Raw genomic sequence first — 9265 nt, forward strand, 5'->3', positions numbered from 1 at the left:
AATGATTTTCAATATTTTGCGCTTGTTTTCTTGCGAAAAAAGTAACGACCCTTTCTGGATGTAGAGAACAATAAGGTTGATGGCTAACTAATTTATGTGGTTAAAGTTTGACTTCATCATTCAACGTCTGTTTTTATTAGATTTCTAAAATCCACTATTGTATTATGTAAAAGCTAGTTTCAGACAAAAACCTTATATGTGAAAATTCATGTTTATCATATTGGAAAGTTGATCCATGCACAACATTTTTTTTTTCTGTATATAACAATTTTCACTTCAAAAAGCTGTATCGTATAATTATATCAAGCCTAAAAGTTTCTAATGACATTTGCATACAAAAACATTCATTATTAGAATATTATATATATAATTTTTACAAAGTCCTTTAAATGGGTAGTAAAGTTAATATAATACTAATACCACGAAAATTAATTTGGTGTAATTAAACAATACGATGCATTAGTAGAAAAAAAAAAGTTTAAAGCTCGTGAAGGAGAAAAAGCAAACATTTTTCTAGGTAGGGGCCAAACATTGAATTGACAGGTAATGGTAACTATTTTTTAAGTATTAATTACATTTTGAATTACCCACTTATAAAATATCTATCTTGAAACGAACCAGACATTTACTAGTTGGAAAATACGTTTTTCTAATAAATCAACAAAATTAGACATTTTAGTTAACAAGCATGGCATCTAATGGATTTAACTTGTGGGATTCAAATTCAAGAAAAATTTTACATGCTATGAAAACGTATGATATTAGAAGGAAAAAAAAAGTTAAAGACGGATATGGTAAACTAAACGTATTGATCAGGTAGTAGTTGAGAAGTCAAATCCATTATAAAAACAAATGTGATATTAGTCAAATCCATCATATTAAACTCGAGAGGTGTTTGATTGTTAATTGTGGGATTCATTATATTATGGTGTGGAGGTTGTATGTAAATCGGTTGTCCTTGAGAATCGATTTGGTTTTTTTTTTTGGAAACGGCAACTTTTATAAAAAAGAACTCACGACTAGCAAGAAACTAGTGAAGAAACAAACCAACAGAAAAGAACATTGTTCAAACTAAAACAAATACAAAGGAACAACAAATGACAATTAAAGACATCCCCAAAACGGATCTGTTGAAAGAATCGATTTGGTTAATAGAAGTTTGGGTATTCATTCTTCTTTATGACTTGACTCACTTATGGAAAATATGAAACATTAGAGTGCATTTCGTTGTGGAAAATGTTTAGTTGATAGTTTTTCATGAAAATTTTCAAATGAAAAAGAAAATTTTCAAAACGTGTTTGGTTGATTCAGTTTTCAAAAAAACTAAAAAAATGAATTATTTATTTGTTTTCCAAATTATATGTAAATTAAAAAAATGATTTTTATAGTTTTTCAAAATTTTCTGGATTTCTAAAATAGAAAATGAAAACTCCATTGGTTTCAGCCAAACACATTTTCTAAAATTTTCATTAAAAATTAAAAATGAAAACTTAATTCTATTTTCTGAAAATGTCTTCTTAAAAAATGAAAACAATTGCAGCATCCAAGTGAATCTTACGGAGAAAAGAAACAATTAACTAAGGGTATTCACGACAAGACTCAAGGGTAATGTTCGGTCGAGTAAATTGTAGATAAAGTAACCGTCCAATGAGGCGTCTGTAAGCTCCGGGGCAAAAAGTGGCGTATTGTTGGACATATCAAGTTTCTCATTTTTTTTCCATTGGGAATGAACTGGTTCTACAACCCTTCAGTCCACTATCAGCAAGTATGTCAAGGGTGTACTTTCTTTGACTCAGAACCATGACATCCATGGTTCGAGTTGCTTTAATGCCCATAAAATATTTTAGAGGCCCAAATCCTTTATGCTAAATTGGCTATCCGAAAAGGTTTTGATTTTTGCAATGTCATTATCATTGTTTCCAATAAGGATAATGTCGTTAACATATATAAGAGCTGCAACGTATACACTATCTTTCTTATAGGTAAAATGAGAATGTGTCGCAACTAGGAAATTCTATGTGTTTGTAAACATTAACAAGGATAACATTTGTAACTAAAACATGAAAGCATGCATGATGTTTATTCAATGACAACAAAATTTCATCAAACACTCTATACAAACACTTCAAATAGTCAACAAAGGATTGGAAACCCTAAAAATTCCGGTTTAAGTCTAATATGGACTAGGATTTTCTTATTGGGCCTAATTGGGCCTAAAATAGAATAAACTGGAAACACTCTATACAAACACTTCATAAGATTTGACATTTTGGGCCATATTGGGCCTAAAATGGAATAAACTACTCCAATAAGCCTTATTGGGCCATAACTAGCCTAATTAACCTTATTGGGCCATAACTAACCTACTTAGCTTTAATGGGCCATAAAACTCACTCTCTCATGCTAGTTGGGCTGTGAACCATCTAAAGGAGCCCAATGGGCCGAAAACCTTCTACATGAACCTCATAGTTTCGAACATAGGCTAGAAGTGGGCCAAAATTAATCCATACCTTCTTCCACTAGGCTCATTTCGGCCCAAGTAAAAAAAGGGAAGAATAAAAAGAATTAAAAGGAAATTAGGAGAATTAAGGAGGGTTAGCCACCTCCTTATTACATGGTGGATTTCCATGCATGTCATTTCACTCCTTCTCTCCTCTCTTCTTCTTCTTCTCGGCCGAGGATCACAACCACTCCACCATCTTCAAAATTTCTCTTTAAACTCTCTCAAGAACACCTTCTTCCTTCCTCCAAATTTTCGAGAATCATAAGAGCTTCAAGAAGGTTTTCATCCAAAAATCACTTCAAGTTACATACTTGTGGTAAGATCTTGCAAACATACTTTCTTTCTACACTTAATCACTCTTCTTACCACCTTAAATTCTTGATCATACTCCCTAGAACTTTTCAAATTCGAAGGTCTCTTCAAGGAGCTTGCTAGGGCCGAAAAACCATACAAACCTCCTTCATCTTTGCTTCAAAACCGAAACAACAAACCCAAGGTGAGTTCATATCCCTTGTTTTCATTTTTTACATGTTTTTGGTGGAGAATACAAGTATTATGTTTTGATCTATGTGTGTATGCTTGTTATATGTGATTTCTTTGGGTTATGTTGAGAGAACATGATATTATTTGCTAAATCTTGTAATCTATGGCTAAAGTGTGAAGGATACATAAACAAATAACATAATAAACAACTTATTTCAAAGATCTAAGGGTCTTTAGGCTCAAGAAGTGAAAACAAAGTCAAAATCCTTATAAGTGTCATTTTTGCAAAAATAACAAAGATTTGGATAAAATATAATATTTCGGTTCTATAAGGATAAAATGGTATTATTCACATAAAAATCTGACTTTTATGAAAATAACACTTTTCAAGGGGTCAAAAACATAAATTATAGCTTATTGGGTTTATATTTGGGCCTCACGGGTCTTGGGCCCAAAATTGCAAAAAATGAAGAGTTTTGGGGGATGAAGTTGTAAATTTATCAAAATATGAGTTTAAAATGTAAATAAACTATTTCAGGGGCTGAAAATGACTTTGATGCAAAAATTGGACTTAAAATGCAAAGCTTTTGATTTTGGGGTCAAAATTGTAAAACTTACGGAATTTGAGCCAAAAATGTAAACTTTTTACAAATAAAGGCTGGAAATGACAAATAAAATAGTTTTGGGCTGAAATTATTATTTAAATAAAGTTTGGGTTAAAAATGTCAAGAAAAATGGTTTAAGGACCAAAAATGTCAATTTTCATAAAAAGGGACTAAAAGTGTCATTTTTATAGATAAAGGGGCTGGCGGGCTGCAATGGTCAAACTAAATGTTTTTGGGCCGAATAGACAAATATAAATGTTTTGGTTAAAAATATCAAGTTTATAACGCATGGTTTTAAAAATATATATATGTATAACCAAATCTTCGTTATAAATCAAACGTTAAGGTATTTTTTTTAACAGCGTGAATAAACATTTAGCATACAACAAATACCTACACTACGAGCTTAAAATCGATAAACTATAAATGATTCAATGATTGGGCCCAAAATCTTCTGTTCGTGCTATTGGGTCTTCGAGTCCCAATATCATGATTATTGGGCCCAATATATTCAAACATGTTTATTGGGTCTTGGTGATCCAATTACATGCCCAATGGGCCTTTATCAGCTTTAACATGCTATTAGGCCTTAGTGGTCCATTTGCATTGCTAATAAGACCCTAAACACTCATAATATACTTAATGGGCTATAACGTGTTCGTAGCATACTCGACAGTCTATAATAACATACATAATTAGTGGACCACCGTTGTCCTCTTTCATGTCTGTTAGGCTTACTTCGTATTCATGTAAACATCATTCGGGTTGTAAAACAAGGTTATTCAATTTCATGGGATTTAGTGAGAAATAACGGGTGGCACCAATAAGTGTCGTCCGTAGCCTGTAGTTATAATCAGAGTCTCCTGGAGGGAGAGCGAGAGTTTGTGTATAGATCTATACGGGGGTGACTCCCTCACACCTGAGTTGTTCGCTACAGTTAGACTCGGCTAGTCTAGGGTGACAAAATCTTGATCAAAACCGGCGTTTGGAAAAATGCTAAGACAGGCGAATTAGTCATTATTATGCATGGTTATAACGACTCACATAGAGATCCATTACCATTTTATTATTCATGGGAAATCAAATTCATACACGGTGATGATGCAAAGTGTTTCATACAATAGTACAAAACCATCATACCATTTAAATTGGAAAACATCGGGTTTTCTGGGTAAACGACATTATTCACTTCTTCATACAACAACTATAATACAAGAATCAATTTTGAAGAACAATCACTTTTACATGTTTTGAAATCACATATATATGCACTTATGGGATCATCACATCTTTTTCGCAAATAGTTTTTGTTACAGAAAATATCGGATTTTTTGGGTTTTACAAACAATACAAATTAGTTTTATATCAAACATGCTTATGAACTCACCCACATTAAATATGTTGACATTTTCAAAATAACTTGTATTCTCAAGAAATCGTTAGACTGAAAAACCTCCAATTGTGTCTCAGGAAATTTCTTTTAGTGAAATGTTAGTCATTAGACAATTTATGTTTTGAAATATGTCATGTAAACAATGTACTTGATGGGAACAAGGTTAGTTGTAATGTATTAATGCATAGTGATGTTTATGTTATGTTTCATGTATAATCATTGTAAAGATATTTCAATTTAAGTCACACGAGCCCTCGGACGTTTCCGCCGTCTGGTTCAGGGGTGTGACATAATGGTTAGCCCTAGAGTGTTTGAAACTAATTTGAGAAAGATCACTAATGAACTTATGTACCAGTTGTGAGAAGCTTGTTTCAACCCATAGAGTGATTTTCGCAGCCGAAAAACATGGATATCACCCTCTTTTACAAAGCCTTGTGGTACCCATATAAACTTCTTCATCAAGATCACCATGTAAAAAGGCATGGTTCACATTCATTTGGTGAATGGACCAATTCTTGTGGACAACAACTGTAACATCCTAAAAGTGCGAGCCAAAAATTTCATTTTTAAAACATATACTTTTGCAAAACATTAGAAATAAAACATTCACCGATCATATCATTTCATAAAAGATGTCACGTGTCTGGAAAACATTTTATAAAACATAATATTGTCAGAGCACAAATCCCCAGGAAGATCTCATAGTGCGGAATATAAAGCATGTATGTGATGTGCCGCTACCGCACCAGCTCTTTCCCCTGCGAAGAAGAGGTACCTGAAACCAAAACTGAAAACTGTAAGCACGAAGCTTAGTGAGTTCCCCCATCATACCACATACCATACAATCACATATCATACATACTGCCGGGCAATTCTGGGGTGCCCGACCTACCCGGTACGGCCATTCTGGGGTGCCGACCTACCCGTGTCAAGCCGTTCTGGGGTGCTGACTACCCATGTCAAGCCGTTCTGGGGTGCTGACTACCCATCGGTCCTAACAACCGATCCTCGGGGACTATTTCACCCCCTACTGCTACTATCACATATATCATAACATAGCATATTATCAGACATATCTGGGGTGTCTAATCTACCCTTCGGTCCTAACGACCGAGCTTTGGGACTATTCCCCTCCTACTACCACTATCACATATAACATATCATTCCAGCATATAAACATATCATCACGTACTATCAGACATATCTGGGGTGTCTGGCCTACCCTTCGGTCCTAACAACCGAACTCTACCACTATCACATATACATATCATGCCAGCATATAACATATCAGGTAGTAGCAAACCTAGATGATATCAAAAAGACAATCATCTAACATACAACTCCTACTGATGGGCCGGCATTGTGGCCGTAGACCCACCGCTACTGGAAGGTAACTCACCTCAAAGTAGCTGCTGATCTGTGCGGGAACTGACTGTCTCCTGCTGCTGCTGCTCCAGAAATCCTCCGGCTATAATTCCCACAAAATACTCAGTCAAATACTGTTGACCGACCTCAGGGTAAAATGACCATTTACCCCTAACCAAACTAAGAGTCAAAGTCAAAGTCAACTTCCAGTTGACCCGACTCGCCGAGTTGGCTCGCCAACTCGTCGAGTCCCTATCCATTCGATTGACCATAACCCCGTCTCTACTCGTCGAGTTAGGCATTGACTCGACGAGTTTTCCTTCTAAACCAAAGTCCAATAGTCCTTCATCCTACTCGCCGAGTTTTATGAACAACTCATTGAGTCTGTTCTTGAGGCAAGAAGATTGCCTTGGACTCACCGAGTCAGGGCATTGACTCGCCGAGTTCCTTCATGGGTGAGTCTGGCTTCCGACTCACTAAGTCACACCCCATGACTCACTACTCCACTCAGCAAACACGAAAAGAGGGGAAACTCGGGGACTCGCGACTCGACTCGTCGAGTCCGATGAATGACTCGTCGAGTCTTTCACATGAAAATACTATATACTCGATTTTGCTTGAATCCAGCTCATGCTATACATAGATCTGGGTTCTCAGGGCTTGATCAACATGTAAAGTTTCCAACTTTACGTGTAAATAAACACCAATGAAGGTTTTAGGGCTCAAAATGCACTAAAAGAGTAGATCTAGGGCTTTCATGCAATATGGCTCCATAAAGGCAGTAGATCCGAGCTCCTGGAGCTCAATCATGCCTAGATCTAAAGGTTAATCAACTTATTACAAACCCTAATTCATAATCAAGCTTGAAAATGGCTTAAGAAGGGCTTTAATGGAGCTTTAAGGGACTATAAGCATGAAAACAGAGGGAAACTGAGTTATACCTCAAGGAAATCTCTGAAATAACACCAAGATGCCCGGCCTCCTTCCTATCCTCTTGATCTACTCTCCTTTCTCTTTGTGTTCCTCCTCTGATTGTTTGCATTGATTTGATCCATCGCAGTGGTTACTGCCGCTGTTACAGCAGCTTGGAATGTAGTAGAGTCCATCTGCAGGAGCAGTGTCTCGCTGGTGCGCTTGTTATTCCTGCGGGGTGGCATTTTCATGCTGCATGTTGATAAGCCAGATCGTAAGTAATGATCATCATTCCTGGTTGTACTCTATAAATTTCGAGTCTCGTCGTATGATTCTCATTGTTTCCATCTACATCCCTATGATGTAGTTACGGTAGTAGGTAATCACAGATTTGGCAAGATCGTTACGTCTATCCTTAGAGTATATAGGTTGTTTTGGTTTCGAGACCCTTAAGTATCTAGCGGTTTTGAGGGTTTGGTTGTGCATATAACTGAATTTATGTAGTAATCTGAAATAGAGATAGCACATAATTGTTCCATTGGTAAGTACCATCTTAGTACATGAAAGAGAGTCATATCAGATAGTAGGGGGAAAAAGAAAAGGCTGATCCTAATTGTGGCAGAAAGTGTCTGGTGGTGGTGCTGATGAAGTGGATGCACCTCGGGGACGAGCTACCTGTTGCTTGGTATCTCGTAGTCGTACCTCCCAGACTAACTGTCTCGATCGAGAGTCTCCGTTCACTTCCTGTGTTTGTCTCTCATCTCTTTCAATAGCAAACCACATTGGTTCCGTTCAATTTGGGGTGTCCTGAGCTTGGTTATCAATACCTCAGGTGCGCCAGACCATGACTGGGAGGGCCCGGTCAGGTGGTCCTCTATGACTAAGATCGAAGAGACCTCAGTTCCTACCGTAGTGTGGTCGTATCCTTTGCTGGTGACTCCATCTCCAAATATCTTGTGCCCATGGGGTAATGGGGCCACCGGGGCCCATATGATAAGTCGGTATTCTTGGCTTTACATGGAGGATTGATGACATCGGATTCTGCATCCGAGTCATCATCATCATTTCCCTTGGGCACTTCCTCTTCGAGGTCCACTATTGACTCGGCGGGTCCATCTGCAAGTTCTACTTCGTGTTCCTCCTCTGATTCTTCCTCTGAGTCTCCTTCTGGGTCTTCCTTGATGGGTTTTGGTCATAAGACATCCTATGTGCTCATACAAACCCTAATGCTTGGATCTAGGTTTCTCTATTGTACATGATTTGAATCCAAGACTATAAGCCCTAATTCTAGCATATGGAAATCAGAATTCACATGTAAATAGGTTTAAGAACATACCTTGATTGTTATATAGCAATAACAATCTAATTCCTCCTTGAATTGACCTTGGAAAGATGAGAGTCACAAGTGTCACTCCTCTAATGGCTTACAAACACCATAAGCAAGTGGAGAAGGTATAAAGAGAGAGGAGGTAGGCTAGAATTCGTCTCTAAGACTTCTTGGGAAGGGATACACGAATTCATGACCCTAGGGGTGTTTATATAGGTGTAGAGATAGGGTTTCAGTCATTATCCTTATCTAGTTGCTTATCCACCAAGCAACCAATAAGATAATCCTTGAATCCTTATCATACTCGAATTCTAAGGGATTTACACCTCAAATTCGTTCACCATATATATAAGATAATCCTTACCTTATTTTGTAACTATCACATAATTACAATTCAGCCCCTTTAGTTTAATTAATTACACTTGATCACAAAATTAATTCTTAATTAATTATTGACCAATATTAATTAAATAAATATGATTTCTCCTTTAATATATTATTCTTATAACATATTAATAAATCATAATAACCTCTCTCTCTTTATTTATTTCTCCAATCAAGTTGCTTTGGTGAAGGCAACCCAAAAGGACCATGCACCATCGGGTCAAGTACATACCAAAATAGTTATGGACTTAGACATTAATCCAACAGTCTCCCACTTGGATAAGTCTAATAAC

The sequence above is a fragment of the Lactuca sativa genome, chromosome 2, assembly GCF_002870075.4.
Source record: "Lactuca sativa cultivar Salinas chromosome 2, Lsat_Salinas_v11, whole genome shotgun sequence".
In the NCBI taxonomy this organism is placed as follows: Eukaryota; Viridiplantae; Streptophyta; class Magnoliopsida; order Asterales; family Asteraceae; genus Lactuca; species Lactuca sativa.